The sequence below is a fragment of the Manacus vitellinus genome, unplaced genomic scaffold (genome assembly GCF_001715985.3).
Source record: "Manacus vitellinus isolate BGI_N305 unplaced genomic scaffold, ASM171598v3 scaffold_35_pilon, whole genome shotgun sequence".
In the NCBI taxonomy this organism is placed as follows: domain Eukaryota; kingdom Metazoa; phylum Chordata; class Aves; order Passeriformes; family Pipridae; genus Manacus; species Manacus vitellinus.
Window position 1 is genome coordinate 3,299,169 of NW_021940498.1, and position 25,183 is coordinate 3,324,351.

Below are 25,183 nucleotides of genomic sequence, written 5' to 3' on the forward strand. Positions count from 1 at the left end.
CGTCTCCTTCCTTGATTCTTTTTCTATGTCTGCTTAGGGCCTATATCAATGATTTCATTGGATCCAATACACATCTGTTAAACTATATCATTTTCTCCCAGGCATTCTTAAAAGAATAGGAAATAAGAGGATAGTTGCTCAAAACTTTTTATGTATGGTCCTGATGTTTCCACAATTTCACGGGCTCAGTTTTCACTGAATTGAGTGGAAATATAAAACAGTTTTTGATCTCACACTGCCCTAATCTATACAGAATATTCAGAGTCCAACTCAGTTTCTCTAGAAACATATAATCTTTTTTAATCCTTCATATCACAACCAGTTATTTACTAAAACTTGTTTACAGGAATCTCTTAAGTGTAGTTATTTCTATAAATCCTTCACATATTTAAATGAACTTAGGCTAAAGATTCAATTATCTACAATGCAGGCCTAGTTGTTCCCACAGAGCTCTGGATTTTTTATTATAAATGTGCATTTTATGCATTCAATTGCATATGTTGAAATTTGTATTTTTGTTTGCTCCCACCAAAGTATACAAATTTGAAAGATTGTATTAAATTCTGAATAAAAATACTATCAGAAACAATATTCCTAATGTGCTCTTAATCATGCAGTGCTTAACTAATTCTTCTAGACAAAAAACATTTCATTAGTTATTGTATTTTAAGGATTTGCAATACTTGTGGTTTGATTTTAAAGAATCAAATTTTTTCATGCTGTTTAGATTGTGTTTAGATGATTACAATTTTACATGTTGGACCAAACTTATTCCATGGGCAACAAAACATTTGTGGAGTGGAGGTTATAGCTTTTACTAATTAATTAATGGAAAAAGCAGATAAATTTTCTAGTCTATCTCAAGCAGAGCAGAAGGAAAGCTTTTGTGCATGAAAGATTGTGTGCTGAAGTAGTTTAATGAATTACATCCCCTCCACCTATAAACTTTGTCTTATTTATGTCCACAAGCACCATCACCTTAATAACAGAATTATACTTGTTCACTTATATGGAGTGATAATGCTTCTCTTAGCAGCAGTTTTTCCTACAACATTCCCTCAATAGACATCCTATAATCCCAAAATCTGAGAGCAAAATAACATGATTAGAGGTGATATCTGAAAGCAGAAACAACCCCACTAAGGCCTGTGCAGTTGGGAGCTTTTCAGTGAACTCTGTATTTTGAATGAATGAGGTTTTTTGAATGCTCCACTTGTTAAGATTTGTGTAAATTACATTGTTAAGGACATGATACATTAAATCACAGTGAAAAAAAAATGTTCATTATTTTACCTGCAATGCCAATGGTTTTCTCAGTACAAAAACCACTCATTATGTAAGTGAACAAACCCGGTGCTAACCCTCCCTTCAGTGGGCCAGGAAACAGCAACATCAAAGGCAGCAGAGAAGCTCTGCTTAAACACAATTTAAATTTTCATAGATCTTCAATAATATTCAGCCTCTTAGGAAGCTTTGTCCTTTACTGAACTCACACAACTCACTAGGAAGCATAACTTGGGAAGATCTGGGTCATCATCTATAAAAAAAGCAAAAGTTTTAAACACACTGTTCTTTGCAGAATAATAAGCTTTTAATAAAGCCTTTTTCCCACTTACATGTATATCTCACTTTTCATTCCTTATAATATCTGAAAATAAAAAATGGAAATAAAATGAAAATATTAGAATATAGCAACACATATTACATTTCTAATCTATCTATTCCACCCAAAAGCATTAAATCTGCTAAAAAAATTGTTACATAGGCATGCTGGAGCACTATTTCTCATAAATTTTAACATTTTTATTATAATTTTGGGAAGTAAGTTGAAATCTCGATTTTTCTATGTGGGCCAAATTATTTTCACATTTTCTTTCTGTCAGAAATATTAATGTGAAACATTTGTTTTGAAGAGACCCACTGGAAAACAATCACATTTTCCTCTTGTGCTCGTATTAAATATGTTTGGACTTGCAAGTGCATCTCAAATCAGATGAAGAGGGGAAATCTTTACTTAGCAGAATTCAAATTTATTCAACAACTTTCACTGCCAATAAGTCCCTGCAAGTAAAGATGTGACTATTTGCTGTGGCTGAAGAAAATCTGAAAGCAGCTGCTGCAATTTAAAGCTGTGAGATGAATGTTTCATTCTTGACACCATATTCCTAAAAGTCTTTATCTGAATGCCACAGTTCCGAGCTACAAGTGCTGGGCTTTTTGCACCTTCCCCAGAATGCCTGTGGTCACACTTGGCATCTATTGCAGATCTTCCTTTGGCCACGGACAAAACAAAGTGTTGCTGATTGCTGTCTGAAACAGCACTTTGGACTTGAAGGTAAGGTTGAAGTAGGGGGAAAAAAATAACTTGTGTGATCCTGCGAAATAGAGAACTTTCCATGTGCCACTGCTCGAAAGGTTTAAGTTACGGAGAAAAGGCTCTATTGTGATAGATCAGATATTTTTATTACATTTACTAACCTCTTGCAGTGAAACCAGGTTTGCCATAAAGCTTTCCCACATAAATTATCACTATAATAAATATTGTTTTTAAAATGCCATGTTAGAAACCTGAGCATGATATCAGAAAATACACTTGTAGAAAGGCAGATCGTTTTACACAGTGTAATGGTGTGAGAGGAAGAGAAATAAAAAGCTTTGCCAAGATTTAAGAGTTTCTTAATTCCAAATATGGGTCTGCTACTGGCTGACCCTGAGGTAGCTTGAGTGAGATAAGCCACTTCTTTTTTATTGCATTTCAGGACTAAGACTTGATCTTTTTCATGGGAAGAATTTGGTATTATATCACCAGCACTATCTTCACCTCAGGAAGCCTGAAAGGTTAAACCCTTTTTGCTTTAAGGAAATATCAGGTGTGCTGAACCCTTTGGAGTCACAGAGGAGAAATCCATGGAAGGCAGGAGGGGAATGTATCTCCCAAGACAACGAGCTATGCTGCTGTAGGTGCACTAAGATTCTCCTCTAGAGAACTAGCTGAGAAATTTAGTAACTTAATAAAGGTAATAATAAAACCTCAGCAAATCTTCCTAACTGATGCTTTAATACACAGTCAAAGCTCACAGGAGATGTATCACAGCCTCAAACTTGAGATTATATTGCAGAAAAAAAAAATCGGTCTTGTGAGGTTATAGAGAATAGAGAAAAATTCACTTCATCTGAGATTCATTCTTCTCAGGAATTCCATTTTACGACACTATTTACAATCAAAATGCCAAAAGCATCTTAAGTTGATCAAGGCAGCAACTTACATTACAGCTTTGCTTCAGTAATGTGGATTTTTAGTGCAGAAAAAACCCTTAAGTGTCAGGTTTTGCCTTTTTTAATGCTTCAACTTTGCATTCCTTTTTATGAAAGATAATGAATACAAGCTTTATATCAAGACATTTTGATAAGAAAAAGCCCAAACAGGTTTGTTAACTAGAAAATGTTTTACAAAGATAGAAAAAATAAGCAACTTGTCATATATCATATTTTTTAAATGAGCTGTTTGTTCCTGAATGCTGTTAAACCCCTGGGTCAAAATATGTTTGAATTATTTTATGTATTCATTCAGGTATCTGCAAAACTTTGAACACTACATGTCATGGCATCACATAAATTTAATGACATGGCCTTAAATCAAAATGATTAGTGCAGGTAGAAGTATTTTTGTCTCTAATATATGAATTAAAGAATTATCCAAGGTGGAAGAGACTTTGGGAAGTGATCTAGTCCCAGGTTTAGCTCAAAGCAGGACAACAGTGCATTCAAAACATACAGCTCTGGGGTTTGTTACGTAGAGTCCTCTGAGGCCAACAAGTCATCTAGACTATAATATCCCAAGATGGATGCAGAACCACAGTGGGGATACCAAAACCAACATAGAGAAACTAAAAAAATCCAACTCTTCTTTTCTGAAATGCTACCAGAACTTCAAATTCATCAATACCTATTTTGTTTTCTCTCACAGCAATTGGACAGGCTGTGAAGTAACTCACATCGCAGTTTAAACCTCACTTCGATCTCCACGTAGGAAGTCACAAACGTCTACCTAAATTTAAAATTCCTCTAGGTACTACAGTTCAAATCATGTACTTACTCAGTGTTGACTATGAAACGCATAAATTTTACAAGAGCTTACACAGATTCATTTAACATTATGGCTCAATGAACTTTTATTTGGAAACTGCTCATCAAGTACAAAAAATACTTCAGGTAGGAGAAAGGGATTAATGACCACAATGACCCCACATTTTAGTTTTGGTTTACATAATCTAGAGCTTCAGCATTTTGTACAACAGCCTTACATCCAACTTCCAGTTGGATCTTTATTAGATCTTAAAAGGTTTATAAGATCTATAGGTCTTAAGACCTTATAGATCTATAAGGTCTTTATTTCTATCTCATTCCCTAAATCTTCCACAGTAAAATTGTTTATGCCTGCAGGAATACATATTAACGCTGAACTAAAATGTCTTTTTATTTGTTTCAGAAATCCATATGCCAGTGTCTCACTAGACACCAAAGAATTGAAAATAGCAGGGAGAGGGGACTGAATAGGTCACGTCAATGTCCTGACATTGGCCATGGAAAAACCTTCAGATTAACTGAAATTGAGTATTCTAGTTTTCAGGTCTTATTTGTATGTTAATGACATATTTTACATATAACTTACTCCTTTACCGGAAAAAAACCCCCAGCATCTCCAAGTGTCCCAATGCATTTTTAGTAAAATGAAGTTTCAGTATCCATATCCTCAAAATAGTAATTTTAGTTAGATTACTTTTATTCCTTGATCATAAAATTCAAGTGGGAAATATTTAACTGTATGAACAATTCTTAATGTCAGCATTTGTTTTCCTAACAGAGTGAACTGACCAAAATTCCATTTCCTGGTAGAAAGCATATAGTTAATACAGAAGTTGATTACTTCTTTAAGGAAGTCACTTTTCTTTTCAAAGGAGAGTTTCTTTGGATGAGGATATAATCAGGAAACGAAAGATACTGTCTTTCTTCTGAAGCACCCAGCTAATCAGCATTCATCCAAAAAAGAACTTGCTGTTTTTTCTCAAGGCCACGTTTTTAGTGCACCCGGGAATTACTTTTTTCATATTGAAGGTCTCAGGTGATGTTTCATTTGTGGATTCCCTTTTTGTTTTTGCAGTGCCTCACAGAATAATTCGCAGAGAGGCTCCTTGTTCCCTCCAGGCACACTGGTGTTTCCAGTGGAGTGTGACTGGTTTGATAAATGCCACTAATCATTTCATGGCTTCTAATGACTGAGGAGCAAACCACATGAGTAAACCTGAATCATAATACAGAGGACAAGTGTTTCATAGATAAAAATAATTCTATTTTGATTTCCTGAGTAGGTTCAGTTACCCACTGATGCGGAATGCATTGATCCTTTCATCTTTCAGAATTCACATGCGGGGAATAACATGCAAGACTCTCATTAAACACAAAGAACAGAAGGATATGAAATGAAAAGTATGTCAAAATAGCTTTTGACTTGTGGCATAATCACGGGTAGAATGAAAAAAAGATACTCATCATATGATTTTTGTTATGCTTGCCCTACAAAATAACTACAAAATCCATTGCATTTATACAATTTATTTAACCCATGTATTTTGTAATAGTAATACAAAGCAGAATAATTTTGTCTTCTATAAATTAACATAAATAAAATCACAAATATCAAAAAATCTAATAAAATAAAACCTATCAATCCCCCTAAAATTCCAATATTTTAAAAGCAATAAATTTTATCATAACAGAGGTTATTAAAATCCCATATCCTCAAAGACTCCACATTTGAAAGCATGTTGGACTATGCTCATTAAGATTGCCAAGGTTTTCTCCAGAAATGTTGCCATCATAGCAATATCCATATTTATATCTTTGTATTAACCTCAATATATTAATTTCCATAAATATTTGGTTTTCTATTCACATGTATAATACTATTAGCAACAATAATAACACTGAAAGTCTCTTTCACTTGTTTAGGATATTAGGATTTTAAAGACCTCATGAGCCTTATAGCGTTTGGAAATATAATTGTGGTAGGTTTTGGCACTTTTTGTTCATGCCCTGAGTGAAATTTTGGGGCAGGTCTTCTGATTTCTCAGAAGAAGATTCGTGAAGGAGAAGTATGTGACTGAGAACACAGATCTACCAAGGGCAAATTTCACCTGATCGATGGGAGAGCAGTGGTCACGGTTTACCTTGACTTTATTGAGGATTTTGTCATGGTTTGCCACCGTATCTATGGATAGATTAGGATAAACCCTTGGCTATTTTGCATATGACACTCATTTAGAGGGATAGGATGATAATATGGAGCACAGAGCTCTAATTCAGAGAGATTTTGAGAAATGGACCAACAGAAACTTCTGCAAGTTCAACAAAGGTAAGAGTCAAATCTTGCATGACCATGTGGTGGTAAAAACTGGGGCTTGACTGGCCAGGAAACTGCCTTCAGAAAGGATGGGGAGTCTTGGTGGACAACAGGTTGAATGTGACTTGCCAGCAAAAAGCAATATTGACTTACTGGGGTAATTCTAACAGGGATTCAGTAAGATGGTGAAGGGAATGGAGCACATAAGGTGTAAGGAAAAGCTGAGTTCAGCCTGACAAAAGAACACTTCAGGGGGGTACCTCCCATGATGTTTGCAGCTAATCTGGTCACAGAAAAGTCACAGCTAGACTGCTGTGAACACAATGAAAGGACACAAGCAAACTTCTTCAGCTTGAAGCAATGAAAACTCTGGTCACGTGTAAAGGAAACAAAAAAGTTCACAACAAAGAGAGTCAAGTGCAGAGCTGGGCTGCCCAGAGACCGAGGAATCTCCTTCCTTGAAAATATCTTCCAAATTTTCCTGGGAAAAAATCCAGAGTTATCTGGTCTACCTTTAAAAACAGCTTTGCTTGAGCAAGAGGTTGGACTCCCAAAACTCCCTTCTAACCTAAATTATTCTATGTTTTTATGATTTTGTGAGTTTTCTTGTTTGACCTACTGGCACTGCCTTCACAAATCTTAGCATTGTCAAAACAGAATATGCCATTTCCTCTCAACAGTGAAAGGATCTGTCACTCAGGAATCATCTGACCATATTCAAATGTTGATCTCTTCCCTAAAGATCATGGACATGATCCTTTCTCTCCTGACTTTTGGAACTCGTCTCTTAGGAGTTCTAGGGACTCAGTTCTACCAGCCCATTTCAGTCTGTTGTCTCAGTTTAATGAGACTGAAGTGTTTTGCTAAGGAGGATGAGTCATGAGGAAGACTCTCCAAGCAATGGTAAATTCCAAATTAAGAGGCTCCAGCTGAGGAAGTATGGAGAAAGAAAAGATAACAGCCCTTTATTAAAGTATATATGTGCATTGGCAGAACAACAAAAGAACCAAAACCAACTTAACAATAATCCTGCACCCAAAGTTCCCTCCAAAAAAACCCAGTTTGGTACTTTCTGCCTTTTGGCGCAGTTCTAACCACGGCCAGCAGGGGGCGCTGTGCTCGGCGTTGGCCAGCAGGGGGCGCTGTCGGGCTCTGGCGTGTGGGGCCTCGGTGACGGGAGAGCCAAAAATGGGGATTCACCCCCACCCAGAGGGGGAAGGGAAAAGGGGAAAAAGGGGCTCTTCCTATGGACTCACGCTGTCTGCAGCTGGCTGTGGCCGGGATTTCCCCCCTTTCGCTGATGGACACAAGCCGCTGCCACACGGGAGCGGAGGAGGGAAGGGGAGGCCTCTTCCCTCCAAGGTTCCTCTGCAGTGGATCAAACCTCTCCAATGGAGTCCAAGCCAGTCCGGGCTGGGGGCAGAACAGGGCACAGGAAAACGGTGGCAAACCGAGGCCAGAAGCAGCCAGGTGACCAGGCCAAAACCAAAATGAACCTCAGAACCCCTCCACACACACCCCCCCTCTCTGAGTCAGGGCAAAAGTGAAGTCCCTGCCATTTCCTGAGGAGAGAAAAAATCTCACCCCCCAACCCCCCTCCTCAGTCTTCTGAGGCCCATTAGCTCGGACTGTAAGGCTGCTACTTCTTTAGTGTGTGTCAACCACCCTAGCCAACCACCCTCCCCCTCCCTTGTTCAACATCTTTCTTTTACAGCAATGCAGGGGAAAGAAAAATCCCCCACTTGGTTTTTACAACATGTAAACTTATGACACTATGCAAAATGACTGTTTAAAGCCTTTTGTAATTAACTGCCTCTTGTTCTGATCATGTCATTGCTATCTAAACATCTTTTTTTATTATTATTTCTTTGTTTAAATCATATCAGAACTCTGCACATCTTTCCCTGTTAGTGTGTCTACTGTTGTATGTCTCCACAAATATTTAGGTTATCTAGCACTTAAATCATTTCTCATAACTCATTTTTGCCATTTCACTTATAAGGTGACAAATGATAGCTGGAAGGACAACAGGAAAAGTGGGTTAACTGTAATCTGTGAAACCAAATAAAATCTTTGTTGCAGCTTAGTTCACTTACATCTCTTCAGCACGGAGAATTAACTTTCCTGTAGGAGACATCTAAAAGCAAGTGGGAAACTTGAACAGAAACAAATTCTAGTACTCCAACAAAGACCAACCATCACTATATCAGAACTTTTTACAGTTACAAGATATTGAAATTACTAATATGTGCTTTAAAGGTTTCCTTAGTTGTGTAATCCACACCAATGAAAGAGATCACACACGTATATGACCTTTCTGGTCATGTTTCTATTAATGTCAATCTTCTGGATTTGGCCACTGGAGCTGCCTTTCACTGCAGGAACTAATTATAAATGTCCTTTCCCTTTACTTCTATTAAATCAATTGTGGCCTTTATGCACACTTTTTCCACGGTAGATTTCTTGTTTTCCTGTCTCAACAAACATACAGCTGGTACAATTCCATGCTGCAACAAAAACAAACGTGGTGGTTTTGTTTCTTTACAGTAAGTGTCCACTCATTTTATTATTTAATAGCTCTTCCTGAACTCCATAAAACACGTATGGTAAAACCCTATTAAAAATTCTGCTGTATTTCATCTGTTGTAGGTAAAGGTGGTGAAGCAGCGAGAGTAAATTTTCTGAAGGTGAAAGTAGAGCTAATGTGAACACTGGGAACTTCTACTGGCTTTTAAATTAAATGGGGTATGCAGTGATTGTATCCCATTTCTCATTGTCTTGCTTCTTTTCATAGCAGCATCAGAATTATTTGCAGGCTCAGTGTAAACAATTCATTTTCTGTGGGTCAGGGAGAGATTGCAACTTAAACAAACCACCTGCAAAATATAAGCATTCTATTACAGAATTTATACATTTCAAGGAGATATATATATATATATACATACACAATACTAAACATCACAACTGTAGTTTGAAGAGCTGTCATTTGAAGTCTTTATTGGTAAAACTCTACTGACAGAGTTACATTTGCAAAGCCAGTAGTGAGGCACAATTTATATCAGCAAAGTGACTGCTTTTATTCATGTATGCAAACTATGCACCTGAACATACATCTACTACTTAAAAGTAGATAGTTTCTTGCCATACTTTTTGACCTAACTACACAGTTTAACTGACCATAACCCCACATCTCCTTATAAAGGGAAAACTTTTATAAATAATATATTAAGATAGTTTTCTGTCTAACGGATGAAGATTGCTTCCAAAAATTGCCCTCATTCTCTTCCCTTTCCTTCCTGTGCTATCAATGAGCAGAATAAATGTAAAGTTTCATCATTCTCAGGTCCATCCATTGATTCAACTTTTTATCTCAACAGCCTCACATAAGGAATGTTTTGTGACAGAAAAAGGCTGTTTGTCAAGATCCTGCCTTTCAAGGTACCTGCAACTTACCTCATGCAAAATTGATAGTCTTTTTTATCATATCCCTCAGCATGGGAATATTTGGATGGTTTTTTATGTTAGGAGAAAGGACCCGCATTTGCATTTCTAACATTTGTTCTAATAATTTCATAATCTCTTAAATTTATCAGTGGACCAAACTTCCAAACTTATAACTAACTGCACTGTGCCAAAATCAACTGGAGTTTCCTATCATATGATCCATTTTACTGATCTGAAAGATTTCTATTGTGTATTTTATCACCTACTCTATCTGAAACAATACTATGCTAAACCTTTACCATCATTCTTTATTGATTTTTCTATGCAAACTGTATCCCAAATAACAGCTGGTCTATCAAATTTATATTGAAAATATACTCAGCTACTAAGCTTTGTTGAAATTAATATTGCAGCAAAACACCCTTGTGTACTTTTCATACCAGTATATTCCACTGTAAGCTAAAATACTATGACTAATAACAGTCTAATCTATATTGCATCAATTTTACCAATTGTCCTATGTGACTTCCATGCACTTTTGTATCACTTACAGTGATAATCTTTAGTGGTTTTTCTGACAATTTAGCTATATTATAGATGCAGTTCTTCTGAAGTACTAGGGACATCTGAGAAACATTTTGCATGATGTGTTTTATCTGCTTTAGCCATCAGAATAAAAACTAGAATCCCGATGCATGACTATATTTGGCAGTGAAGTCATAGATAAGATAAAAAAGTAACAGCAATATACACCAAGATGAGATGACCTCATCATTCACAAACTTTAAAGAAATCATTTATTATCTGTTGAAAAGAATCCCTTTTTCTCCTCAAATGATGGCATTTTCAAAATCCCTGTACTGTCCCCTTCAGTGCAGATTTCATCTTTAAACTAGAGCAGTGTCAGACTAGTTGCCAACATCTGTAGTTATTTTCAGTTCTTCATCCTCTGTCCAAAACTAGTTGTTCCTAATGACTCCTGACTGACACATGTAATATGACCTGGTTAACATGACCTAAAAAAGGGATTCACTCATACTAAGTCCTATTTCTTAAAGTGGTTGCTCTAATGAACATTTCCAGCTTTCATGCAAAAACTCTTCCTAACTAACAATCTGAGCATATCCTTTTCTTTTTTTTTTTTTTAATAAAATTTCCAAGGGAACACTTCAGTATTAATTTGCTGGCAAATTCTTAACACAAATGCAGAGTTGTAATAAAAAGCACTTCAGATTGCAAAAGTAGATGCCATCCTACAGTGTCACTGTGCTAAACAGACAAACATCTCTCTTTCCAAATTGTTGCTGTTTGGAAAAGAGCAGATTTATTTTCAGTATGTACTTGCACAGAGGAAGGCCAAGAAGTTCTGTTTCAGGGGGGTTGGTCATCTTGGTATTGTTTTGAAATACAAAATTGGTATTGTTGTGAAAGCAGAAATTATTTTCTTTTTAAAGTGTCTAAAATGCTGTGAAGATATGAACTGTTACATACTGTACAAGTTTAAAATTTTGATATTATGAATATGAGCATCACAAAAAGAACTCCAGTGCTCAGAGTAGCATGATACTTCAATCCTGCACTAAGATAACACACTGATGACAGGATATGCTGAGCTGACATGCAAGTCCCAAACCATCTTCAACTGATAGAGCAATACAAACATACACTGGCAATAAAAAAGCCTCATTTTGATGATGTGGACATGGGAGACTGGAGCAAACCCACACTCAGATAACTCGGGTCATGATATCTCAGGTTGGATGTAGTTGAGGATATTTTACAGATGCTGGCACAAGTTTAAAGACAGAGATTGCAATTTGAATTGCAAGTTATCAATATTTTACAAAAATCAAATTTTCACAATTTACTCAGAAAATTCAATACTCTGGTAATAAATGAAACACTTTAATATTAAATTATGCTAGATATCACTTGTCTCTTTTGTTTAAAGTACATTAAACTGATGTCATCATAATTTCTTTGTTGTCCTGTTTTCCAACTGACCAACTGTCGGTTACTATTTGTAGACACAATTACAAATTCGGCACAGAACATGGCAAAATGGATGCAGAACAGATTGAACACTGAGGGGAATCTAAGAAATGCAGCTACCAGAAATGAAAATGTTGCAAGCCTGCTGACAGACTGGGAAGGAAGAGAAGGAAGCAAATGAACTGACGAATGCAGCCAGAAAACTCATGAGACAGCAGGGTGGAAAAAAGCCAGGCTTACAACAATTGGGATGGAATAGTCATTTCTAAAATGCAACACAGCCCAAGACATGATCACAGAGGATGATCTACAGCTCTGCACTTAATACAGAATTTTAATTAATTTAAACTGAGAATAGTCAGAGTTACCTAAAATACTGTGAATTTTCTGCTGGAAAATGTATTTCATCATCTGTCTACAAAGAAAATCAGAGTAAAAATGTGGCATATGTTCATCACTCCTTTGTTCTTCCCTAATCCCAGGATTCACACAGCGAAGTTCCTTTAGTACCTTGGTGTGGTGTTATTTTTTCTCTTAGCTCGCTGAAGTCTAAACTATTCAACAACAAGGTATGATACCAGATATGTAAAATATATTGTCACATAGATTGAAGATTAATTTCCCAGTCATTTGGATAGAAAAGAATGCACAATATTTCTACGAGAGACAAGAAGACTCCCTTCATAATTCGCAAGTTAGAATCAGATTCCAAGAAAAGAAGATGTTATTATGTGAGCTGTCTTTAGAGTCTTTTAAATTAGATTGAGCTTCCTTTTCATAAGATATGTTAATCCATCAATTCACTTAAGAAGATAATCCTTAGTATTTAATTTTATTTTAAAATTTTACAGACATGGAAATTAATTTTCAGCTACAACTTTTATTGAATTTCCTTGTCCTCAAAATGTTCATCCTCCCAGTTGTACTCTGAGCAACACTTGAATAACTGTTGCGCAACGATATAAATTTATGATAAAGTGTCCTGTGTGCAGGTCCCATCCAAGGTAAATGGAAAGTCAGATCCATGGATGCAGACTGCACTAGAAGAGACATGAGAAGTTAAAGACACTGATTTTTTTAATCTGCATAAAACCCCTGTTATGGTGTGCTTCCATCGCTGACTGAAAATCAGCAAGTCCCTTGTGCAAACCTACAGACAAGGCCAAATGCTGAGTGTGGTCTCAGGTGAGAGGATATTTAGTCCATAAACACAAGCCCAAATATTTGCACTCCAATTCCAGAGGCAGTTCACTGTAATATTTGCTTTTGTAATCGTTGTCCTGCCTTCACTCTCATTGTACAGAATCACAGAATCAGCTGGGTTGGAAAAAACCTCTGAGATCATCGAGTCCAACCTGTGACCCGACACCACCTTGTCACCAGACCATGGCACTGATGTCACATCCAGTCTCTTCTTAAACACCTCCAGGACGGTGACTCCACCACCTCCCTGGGCAGCCCATTCCAATGTCTGATCACTCTCTCTGTAAAGAACTTCTTCCTAATGTCCAACCTAAACCTCCCCTGGCAGAGCTTAAGACTGTGGTCTCTTGTCCTACTGCTTGTTATGTGGGAGAAGAGCCTGACACCCACCTGGCTCCCCCCTCCTGTCAGGGAGTTGTAGAGAGTGAGGAGGTCTCCCCTGAGCCTCCTCCTCTCCAGGTTGAACAGCCCCAGCTCCCTCAGCCTCTCCTCATAGGACTTGTGCTCTGGACTCTTCCCCAGTTCCATTGCCCTTCTCTGGACCTGCTCCAGCCCCTCAATATCCTTCCTGAGCTGAGGGGCCCAGAATTGGACACAGCACTCCGGGTGTGGCCTCACCAGTGCTGAGTCCAGGGGCAGAATCACTGCCCTGGTCCTGCTGCCACACTGTTCCTGATCCAGGCCAGGATTCATTGGCCTTCTTGGCCACCTGGGCACACTGCTGGCTCATGTTCAGGTAATTAATGCATCTAATGTAAACCTCTTCTGTACACCAGTGCTTTGGAGATTTTTGCTATTGCAGGGTTCTTAGGGTTTCACTCATTTTTGAGCCACACAGTGTTCCTATCACCCAGGTCTGTGACTTTAACAGGTACAAAAGATATGTAGCTGTTAACCTATGCATTTTTAATCAAGGAGTTCCATCAGGTGTGCCAGATGCCATCTGCACTTGTATCAGAGTGTAGATATGAAAATACTCCACTTTCAGATGGTGGCCAGGCTCCCACTTCCTTCTGCATTCACCTGCAAGTGGTAAAATTCAGTGCCCTGTTTTCTTTCATAAGTGAAAAAAGAACCAGGAAATCCATGAATGGTAAGAACTTTATATTTACCTTTAATTTAAGGTCTCAAAATGTACTTTACTCTTTAAAAGGATTTTTAAAAATCCTTATGTTAAAGAAGGTTGCTGTCTCAAATATCTTGTCAGTCAGCATTAGCTGTGGCATTATTTTAGACAAACTAAGGTTTTGAATAAAAGTATAATTCTTCTAATGCCACACTCCCAAGGGTAATGAAAGTAATCACAAATCACAAAAGATTATGAGTTTTACAGGGCTGTGTTTCCTTTTCAACATGAGCCACACACTATCTAAAAATTTTTGAATTCCACTTCCAAGGAATCCAGGTGGGATGTATTCAATGCAGAACTTCTTTTATGACACTGCCCAATGTTTTTTACATGTCCTGTGCCAAGGAACTACTGGAGTTATTTATCAGCATTCCTAAAATTTATACAAACCAGCTTTGATGTATCAGTGCAAATTAAGCAAATCCAAAATTAGGAATGAACATTTAACTCTTGCAATGAAGTGAAATTTGCAGAAGTCAAAACATAAGGGGAAAAAGTAAAAAAAAAAATCTACCCAAAGTAACTGGAAACTGAATAAAACTACAGAATTGCCTAGAAACAATTTTTCACTAATATTCAGAAATTTTTTTTGGTGAGTTCGATATCCTTGACCTTATTCTTAAACCACAATTTAGTAGCTAATCCGTTTCATCTTCAGTAAAATCACAGAAAGGAGTGTTTTCAGCAAAGTATAATACATCTTAAAAAGTGGTTTAACACTTTACTGCACTTTGCTTTGACAAAAATTCAATTCTACATAACACCTAAACCAGTCCTATTTAAAATTAGAACTCCAAAAAAGGAACCAGAAATGTAACTTCAAATGCAACCATTTCTTTTAGCTAAAATTTAGAAGCTTTTCAAAAGCATTTCCTACTCGAGTTTTAACATGAAATCTTAATAATATATTTTTTCATAATATTACAAGAACACAAATTTAAAAAATCCTGTTTAGCCAGTATATATAATTAAATATTTTAAACCTGTGTAAAAGGTTAAAGGTTACCCACAATGAAAAAGTTTCAGTTCACAGAACTTTCAAATTCTAGGAAATTTTGGACTACAATTATTAATGTTAATATTATTAATATTAAATAATTCTTGTGCTTCTCTCAAAAAATATCATCTCAGTTTAAATTTCTGTTGAGAAACTTTGCATCAGTGGGTGGCAAGTGAGCAATGGTGAGCACAATAAGGTTGGTTTTTTTGCTTACTGGCAACATATCACTAATATTTGATTTACTTTGTAAAGAGAAAATAAAAAGAGGAATGTTGAAAAGAAAAAAAACCTTCTTTTCAATGGGCAAGTGAATATTTTTGTGGGGCTGAAGGCCAAATAAGCTTTATAGGTTTCCTTCTCTGTGTAACATAGTACAGTGTGTATATATAGAGAGATAACCCCATGTGTTACAGTTACAGCTATTATCCTATTTTTGACATTTTGTTAAAAAGCCTACAATTCATTACTCTGGTTAAATGTTCCTGTGTCTAAATTTGTCTTCACTGAAGTTTTTTCTTTTTTTTGTGGCTAACCTGAACTCTGTGGACAAAAAACGTATGTGATGAAAATTTTAGTACTATATACAACAGTGCTAAAAGACATAAATATGATAGCAGTAAAAAACCCATCTCAACACTCTATAAAGATTCAAGCTTTACTCTTACACAAAATTTTTTTCATTGCTTGTGATTAATTTGATCTCCTAGTACCATATTTTATTGTATATTCATAATTTTAAAATACATGCAGGAAGCAACATTACTCCAAGGGAGTCTAGAAATATAAAATTTAATAATCAGAGATTATAAATGATCTCTAGCTCAGGCAACCAGGTTGTAGATTCATGATGATTCCCATGAGGAAGGAATATTCAGATTAAAGCCATTGCAGTAACTCTTACCCTGTTATCCTGGCTCTTCTGTAGCAGTAAAGAAGGAAGTCCTTCAACCCTATAAACAATCTTCAGTATATAAACCAAAATAATTATGAAGAACAAAACATTTTCCCTCAGGAAATTTCCTGTGCTGACCCAAATGGAAAAAAAAAGTTTGATTAAGTTGTTTTCTTCTCCATCAGATGCTGATGGTATACTGTGGGTAAATCAGCTGCACTAGAGTGAAAGTCAAATTTCTCACAGCACTGCTACCTCAAATACATTACAGAGAATTACATTTTTTTACCTGAGGTGGTTTGCTGCATTTTTGTCTTGACTTACTATATTGCTTTTTTTTTTCCCTTCGAGAAATCTGTAAAATTTCACAGAAAATCAGATTTCTTTTCGAATTGCTTTGTTGCATTTTATTTTTAAAGGAAAAGGGAAAAAAATGTCATGGCAAAAAAGCCCAGGAAATTTAAAGCTGAGTTAGGGCACTGAAGGGACAAATTCAAACACCGAGTTCTACTGAGCTGTACAAAGGGTGAAGTATATTTCAGAATGTGCTGTGAGCTCAAAATAGGTAATTGTACAACTCAGTGGGCCAGATCTAAGCACGTGCAATCCTAGAGGAGTGTCTCTAAGTGCACCTCTCACATGTTCATACACACTCCTGACTCCATATATGACTCAAATGGCTGCACACACAGTAGAAATAACCAACTCTTGAGCTGACAGCTCATAACAGCAGCTGCTAAAATACTTCTGCTATTGGGGAGGACTGAAAGTGGAAAACAGCATGTGTTTTTGCAAGTATTCTCTTAGGAATACTGTCCCTAAGGCTGTGTCTGGAATAATAAAATGGATGGGCTTGGGCAGCAGGATTGAGCACATCAGGCAGGAAGTGCTTCCAGCATAGATGAGGCCTGTAGTGAGCTAATGGTTATTAAACTGAAAGCCAACATCTGGAGGTTTTTCTGATTGCTTGTATACGTGTTCTGACACAAAATGGATATACCAGACCAATTCTTCACAGAATTTAACACCATTTTTAATATTAAGCACACCAAAAGAAATACTTACAAAGATTGACATGTTAAAGTAGTTTTGTAAGTAAAGAGCTAAATTTTCAAGCATTTCTATTACACAAATAACGATTAAGAGACATAATAATAGGGTGTCAAAGAACGAATCTCGTTAGTTTCTGGATTTGTAGGCTGAAACCTGCTCATTCCCTAGACAAACACTCAGATTAGAGCAAGTATTTCAAATGGTTTTGTGGAGACACCCATCTTCAAAGCCAGGGCACAGATCCTGCTTTATTTAATAGCACAGACATAAATTCATTAGCTGTGCATGAAGTACCTGTTTGGAATTTACATGTAGACATCTCATTTGCTTTTAAGTGGTTTGAAAATATTAATTTGTTCTCGCTGCACAGTGCAATTTGTTACAGAGACCTCAGAGCTTTCTCTTCTGGGACTTGTATATTCACAGAAGCAACGCTGTGCAGGAACAGAAGGAGAGTTTCTGATAGCTCTCAAGTCTAGGTTTTTGATCCCTAGCTAACAAAGTCCACCCTTACAGAGTGCCTGTTGGTGTGGATTTAGTAATTCCCACCCGTGATTTTACCCGAAGAAATTCTAGTGTTTGAATTTCAGTGAGGGAGAGAATAAAACACTTGGAATTTCATTCCTTTTCATTCATTTTCCTTAATGGATAAAAAGTTTAGTATGGGCCATGGGCCTTCTATATACAGGGCAGAAGGCTTGAAGTAAAATGACTTTGGGCAGTAAAAACAGAGGAAAAGAAACTGAAACAAGAACAGAAAAAGCAAGAAAAATATTGATGCAACCACATGGGCAGCGAAAGCAATTGCCCTTAGTTATTTTGTCATGGAATGAAAAGCTAAAACTAATCCCCTTAGCTTTCCCATGTGAAAATGGAATCCAAAACTAATCCTTTTACAGTAGCTGTACCACATAAAATGGGGTGTTTAAACAAATCCCCTTAATCATCATGGCAAGAATCAGGGAGCTAAAGCCAATCCCTTTAGTAACCTACATGCAAAAGGGAACCAAAGCAATCTCCTTAGTTATGCTGGTGTTAATAATGAACTTGATCAATCTTTTAAACTCTTTTGATATAAAATTATTAGCAGCATTCTTCTGACCCAACATGAGTATGCAGTAAAATCTGTGGTACAGTAAGCTGAGCATTACTACCCAAATTTTATGGCATAAATTACATGCCTAAAGCTCATTACATGTCCTACTAGTTGTAAGCACAGTGCAAGAGTATCTATGAATCCATTAGTTGAGAGGAAAAACAAAATCAGGAGTATTCCCTATATTCCAGTATGGAAAGCTGATGACAAGTACTAATAGAAATGTAGAGAAATCACTGAACAAGGTCATGTTGAGCATATCATCACATTATTTAGCTGCTATGTTTGTTAAATTAAACTTTCTTTTATTTTATATTACTTGCTCTAAAATATGCCCAGTTTTTAACACTACTAGAGAATCTACAAGAAACATTAATAGACTTCTGTTACTAGTTGAATTCATACATATTTGTTCCATTTAGTGGCAGACTTCATTGGTTTTATTTTCTAAACAGATGTAGTCTGCAGGACCCTTCCCCAACATTGAAATATCCAGAGGTACCTTGTCTCATTGTTTCCACTAGAAAACTTGGTTGTCTCTAAAAAATCCCACAGGATCATCAAGCCTCCAGAAACACTAACTGAAATCTCATATTGACAAGTGAGATCATCCATTTCTGTTAATTGTAAAACTATAGTCTTTTTTTACCAGAAAAACAAAAAGTCAGCTACAACACCTGCATTCTTCAAATGTGGTTCTACATCTCAACAACACTTGTGATCTTTCAATTTATTTCTGCAAGTCATGTATTATGTTTGAAAGTCCTAGGAGAGGATTCTTTTGATTAAATATGAGAGCAGAGGATTATCCTCTTCAATCTGAAATACAGTTATAAATTATTATTCATAAATACCTGGATTTTGTTTTATTTTGTTCTCCCCAGAATTGTGAATATTAAAAATAATTCTGTTTCCTTAGCAGCAGCCAATAAACATACATACAAACTATCTATTTTCTGCTTTTTGAAGTAGATTATTAGGATTATATGAAGAGTATCCAATTCTGCTATGATTGCTTACACAAAAACATATTCATGTATTTTTTCCATGTGATAAAAGCCTCTGTACTGACTTGGATCCCTTTACAGGGAAAGCACAATAAATCACCTGTGAAAACGAATGTGTGAAGTGTCTCATCTTAAATCTGAAGTTTACAATTCTCTATAGTTTGGAGTAGCAAGTGCTGCACACTTTAAATGTTAACCGTTCTTCAGAGAAGAGTTTTCAAGCTCAAACCTTGTACTGCAGGTTTGGAGACAGATCTGTACTGGCAGAGAGGGAAAAGCAGAGAAGAATTTCTTCAACACCACACTTTCAGTCCAGCTGGAGAGTTGCTTTTTTAATAGTTTCAGGCTTAATTTTATACTCCAACATACATATGAGGGTCAGGATCTCATCTCAGCCCTGAGTTGATGGAAGGCTCAAGTAGGATCACTGCAAAACAGCAAGAAGGAGGAGGCTGCACAATCCAACACTACTGTACTCCTCCTCCCTGGCCATCTATTGCAAGAGTCATACCCTGTATGTCTACCTGAGTTTCCAGCAGGAACCCATGGACAAGGAAGGATAGGTCACTGAGGAAGCTGGTAAAACAGGGACCTTTCCACAGAAGATGAAATACAAACAAATGGAGAAAGTAAAAGCAGGGCAAAACCTCTGTCTCTGCCTACGAGGAAGAAAACCAAAAGTATTAAGTCCTTGAAGACTGCAACAAATATGATGGTTGCAGACAATGTTTACTAAATGGTACAGATAAAATCCTTGTTCCATTCTTTCTCAAAAAGAAATGGAAAGGTCTGTCTCAGCACCACAAAGGATAAAATTCTGAGCAATAGAGCAGGATTTAATTCTGCCCCAAACTGCTCCTGATTGCTTTTTTAAGATCCACTGGGTGAGAATTCCAGTGGAGCAGAAAAACTACTGGTATACTGTCTTTTCATCCTTGCAGCTGTTCAAACTCTTGGTACCCACATACATCCTATAATCCCATCATTTAAAGCACCATCAGAACATAAATGATTTGCTGCAATTTGCAAAGGGGTCTGGGCTACTTTAAAAATTCATTCAATGTATTTAAATATCTGTAAAAGGCTCAAAAGTAAAGTTGGGATGGTTTTGTTTTAGGTTTTCTAGCTTTCCATTCTATTAAGTCTAAGTAAAGGCTTCCAATATAAGGTCAGGCTACTGCAAATCCTTAAGAACCTGTTTATTCTTTCATTTTTCATCATACATAAGAGATCTACTTTTAGAAAAGAAATTATTCCTGTAACTAAAAATGATAAAAAGAAAGTAGAAGTTTGGTAGAGTTTCCCTCAATTACTGAACACAGTATATGAATAAAAAGCAGTAACTGGTCGTGAGATAGTGAAGCATCTTTTGGTGCTGCCACTTTTACCTTTTTCTCTTGGAAAAAAAATAAAATTATGGCTTTTGAACAATCCAAAGAGATTTCTTTTCAGAATACCTAGATATTTATCGTCTGCTTTAGCATTTATGAGACCATTTCCTAAGCAGACAGGAATTTCAAGGGGTATTTCCCAGAAGTACAATATAGCAGTTCTTAATTCTCTGAAAATACAGTGGTTCAGATAAAGAAATGCTCAGTATGCACCTAGTATTTCCATAAATATTGCTTTCCTTCCACTTTGCTTTTGTCCTTTCTTTTCCTTCTATTTGTACTGAAGGCAACACTCAATTTGGCATTCCTTCTGGGTCCATGTGTGTGCAAAAGGAAGGCTGAATTATATCAGAAAATATTAGATTTAATTGGGAATGTGTATGAGTGAGTTTTTTTGATATCAGAGTATTTACATGCTGACATAAAAATTCTATAATACTACACTGCTGAGAATACACCCCACAGAATTTGAATGAATCATTCTTCCTTCTTTAACCCAGTATATCTTCCTTCTCAAAATACAATTCTTTTTCTACATAAAAAAAGGCAAGAATGTGTTAAGTTTCACTAAATTATACTTTCTTTTTCCTTTTTTTCTTACTGCCCTTTTTGGTAAGCCAAGATATTGTAAACTTCTGAATACAAACAGCGACTGTGCAACTAAGAGGACATGAAAGCTGTTTTTTGTACACTGAGTACATAGGTGCACACCTCATGGATGGTACTCTTACTTATTTTAATTTCTAACCAGTGTGTTCCTGAAAAAACAATACAGAACTTAGCATTTTGTTGGACTGCACAACTAAAAAAGTTAAATGTTTACTCTGCTCCACTAGTTATAATATTTCTCACACCTAAAATGAGAAACAAAGAAAATATAAACACTGCTACTCTCTGCTACATGATATACAACATACATTGAAAAATAATCGATTTTCTGTGTGCATTATAATTAAGGGCTATGTAATACACAAGATACATTAAAATCAGAATACAAAGAAAATTAAGTAAATAGTTTTAAATTTGCTTTTGAGTAGTTTCTGGGCATGAGCTGCTTTAACCAAACCAACTTTTCTAAGGAAAAAGAAAGTTGGTATTTTAAATATTGCTTCTCTTCATAAGGAAGTAAAGAGTATCTGGTGTGAGGAGGGAATCAGGGAAGTTGACCTTGGCCAAGAAAAAGCCCGACTCATTAAGAGTCATATAATTAAGTTGATACACTTGAATTTCATCAATGTGGCTTCAACATGGATTTTATCCCCATTGGTATGTTTTAAGTTAAATATTTGAATAACCAGGGAGTTCCCAGCTCAACAACCTAGTGAGAGGTCATCCTACTACAAACCCAGGGAAAAAATGCTTCTGCTTCAGAGATAGTTCCAGTTACATAGAAGAAATTTTGCCTTTACTAGAAATACATATGTATACAATACCATTTAAATTAAACAGGAATGGAAACAGAATGCCAAAAGTGTATGTAACATTTCTAACACAAAGTTCAGATTTACCACTTAATACACTAAAACCAACGAATTGCATTTAGTTCAGCAGTTTATAGACTACTTTTAATGCCTTCCTATTACAGATTACTGTGTAAGTCTAGAGCTGTTCTGTACCGAACCATGAAAATATATTTATGATCCTCCTTCATTATACCTGCCTTTCTGCAAGTGGTTTGTGGAGGGCTTTTTTTTTGGTGTTGTTTTTAATTTACAGAAAATTATCTGTCATTGTTTAGACCATGAATGGTTTAGATCTGTGAATGCACAGTGGAGAGCACAAATGGGCCCAAATAAATTTGCAATATCCAAATAAGAACACGACAGTGTATTTTGCCACTAACAATCCTCTGTGGAATCTGTAATTAGGTGTTTCACACAAATATAATTAGGATACTGCCCAAATGTATGTACAAAAAGAATGAGGGTGATAAATACTATCTCTACTTCACAGTGCCTTGCACATTTTGGGTTTTTAACTATTTCTGATGGATCATTCTCCCATAACTCTGTGCCCATCCAATAGATTTTCAAATTCCCAGCACAGCCACAACTAATTCTGTGGCTCCAGGCTTTTCAGGTTGCAAATTAAGATTTTTGCTCTTCTACCAGGAAATACAGACCAAAAAGAAAATTTCAGGCATGCACCAATTTACCTAGACATTGACAGTTACTGGGGTATAGAGTTTTCAAGAAAACTTTTATATTCTAAGAGATGCTCTGAAAAGAAACATGGACACTCAATTCCCACAGGCAAGTCATCTCATATTAGCAGCAGCAACTCATCTAAAAAAGCTTTCCTAGACATTTAACAAGATCTTGGATATGTCTAATTGTTTAATCCCTGAAGATGGAAATTAATCTCAAAAAATCCTACGCCTCAACTTACCTTTTTCCTGAAATAACACCTTGACTGTCAAAAAGGATTTTAAATTTGGCATTGCAGAGGATGTAGATTATACCCAAATAACAGCTCAAATATGTGACTTCCAATATTTTTCTTCATGTCATCTCTGTAAATTCCCCATATTGTGTGAAAATCTGATTAGCTCCCTTCCTGTTCCTTCATCCCTGTTAAATATTCTGACAGATAAATCCCTCCTTCCTATTAAACTCGTTAATAAAACCACAGCCTCTGTGACACCTCTGAAATACTGCTGGTGAGCTTTCATGGATGTAAGTACATATTTTTATTACAGCTGAACTGCTGTAATAGAGGAAAGAACTTAAGATTCTGGATGCTTTTTTTCCTCGAGAAATGACCCCAGTTCTTAGAACGTTGCTTCTGGGTATTTCTCCCAGGAAAAAAGTGACAGGATGACAGAAAATAGCCTAAAGATGTGCCTGGGGAGATCTAGATTTGGTATTAGGATTAATTTTTTTTTTCTTTTTCCACAGAAAAGGTTATCAAACATTGGAACAGGCTGTCCAGGGATGTAGTTGAGTCTCCAGCCCTGGAGATATGGGACGAGGCTTGGGGTAGACTTGGCAGTGTTAGGTTTGTGTTTGGACTCAGTGATGTGAAAGGTCTTTTCCAATCAAATTGATTCCATAATTTATTTGGAAGAAAAGTGAAATCCTGCCAGACAGAAGTGTTTTTCTTGTGTTGCCATTTTTTCCTGTTGACTTTCACACAACTTTAATTTCAATTCTGTTTACTGTGTCTGTCTGGGATAGAGTTAATCTGCCCATATGGTTCCCTATTTATACTGGTGACCAAAACCAGTGCTGAAAACACAGCATGGTGATGGTGCTGGCACAGCATCAAGGCCTTCTCTGTTTCTCACTTTGGCCTCTCTAGGAGTAGGTCAGGAGTGGGCAGGGGATGGGAGGGGGGACAGAGTGACCAAAGGGATATTCCACCCCATATAATTTCATGCTCAGCAATCAGGCTGGGAACAGTGGACATGGTAGTTCTTCCAAAGTAGCCCCAGCTTGGAGACTGCATGGCTTGAGGTGGGGAGTGGTGAGGAAGTGGCTTTGAGTCTTTTACACACCCCTCCTTACTAAGACTGTCTTTATCTTGCCCCACAGGCTTTTACCCTTCTGATTTTCTCCCCATTCCCTGGGGTGGGAGTAGCAAGTGCCTGGGCAGTGGCTGAGTCCAACCCTCCACGTGATGCCATGTTAAGAGGCAGAGGATGTCTTTGTACCACGATGCCTTGGTCACTGAGCCAAAGAGCAGCCCAGGAACTGAGAAATGCAATTAGACTTCTTAATTCTGGTTTTAAATACCCTCGAGTATCTTATTCACCCCACAAATTGTGACTTTAAGTTATATTTATAAAGACACCTTCTGAGATATAACTTAAAAGATGAAGGTGAAGATGGATTCAGCTACACTGAAAGAAACGTTTGCAGGAAAACCTCGGTATCACCTGTGCCCAACAGCACCAAGCCATTCAAAACTGTGTTACCATAAACTATAGGAATGTCTTCTAATCAGCTAAGAAGCAGCTAAAAAAATTGTTGACTGATGCATTTACTGTAAAACCATTATTTTAACAGAAAGGGTAAAATAATCAGTCTGGCAGGGGAAAAAAATCAGTACTTTGACAAGATCAGTCAAAAAATTCATAACAGGAAAGGAATCATAACACTGTATATTAGTGACAGTTATTAAAAGAATTTAAAAGATCCCCCAAAGCAAAAGATATTTAAACCAGGATCACTCCCATGGATAAATCAACAGGAAAATTACCAATTGACAAGGAAACTGTTCAAATAACTGAAGGAACTAAGATTAAAGTAGTTTCATCACTCACACAGCTGTCAAATAATTTAGAGAACTTCTAGTAGGTTCTTTACTGCTCAGGCTGTACATTTTGCCCACTGTGACAAGTCAAGGTAGCTTGTACAAGTCTCTTCCACATTTAAATTTCTCACAGCTCTAACTTATGAGTCACCTTGCCCTTCTTCTATACTGATTTTTCGAGTTTGCGAAGTGGCTACACACAGGTTAAATTTAGATTAACATTAGAGGCAGAATATTTTTCATGATGAATTTTTTTCTGCAGGGAGAAGAGGGGATTATCCTCCTCTGGTCCCTCTCCTGACATCACACCTGGAGTGCTGCA

The 25,183-nt window shown here is 36.7% G+C and overlaps 1 protein-coding gene and 1 long non-coding RNA gene across 4 annotated transcripts in view; one reads left to right on the forward strand and one right to left on the reverse strand.

Annotated features, from left to right (window-relative positions):
• EPHA6 (EPH receptor A6) overlaps nucleotides 1-25,183 on the reverse strand; it is a 405,075-nt gene that overhangs the window by 374,202 nt on the left and 5,690 nt on the right. The gene's annotated exons all lie outside the window — the stretch shown is intronic.
• On the forward strand, nucleotides 7,807-12,116 carry LOC108640498. The gene is made up of 4 exons (XR_003915953.1): nucleotides 7,807-7,870; nucleotides 9,050-9,145; nucleotides 9,778-9,838; nucleotides 11,872-12,116. It is a non-coding gene; the product is annotated as an uncharacterized LOC108640498 (long non-coding RNA).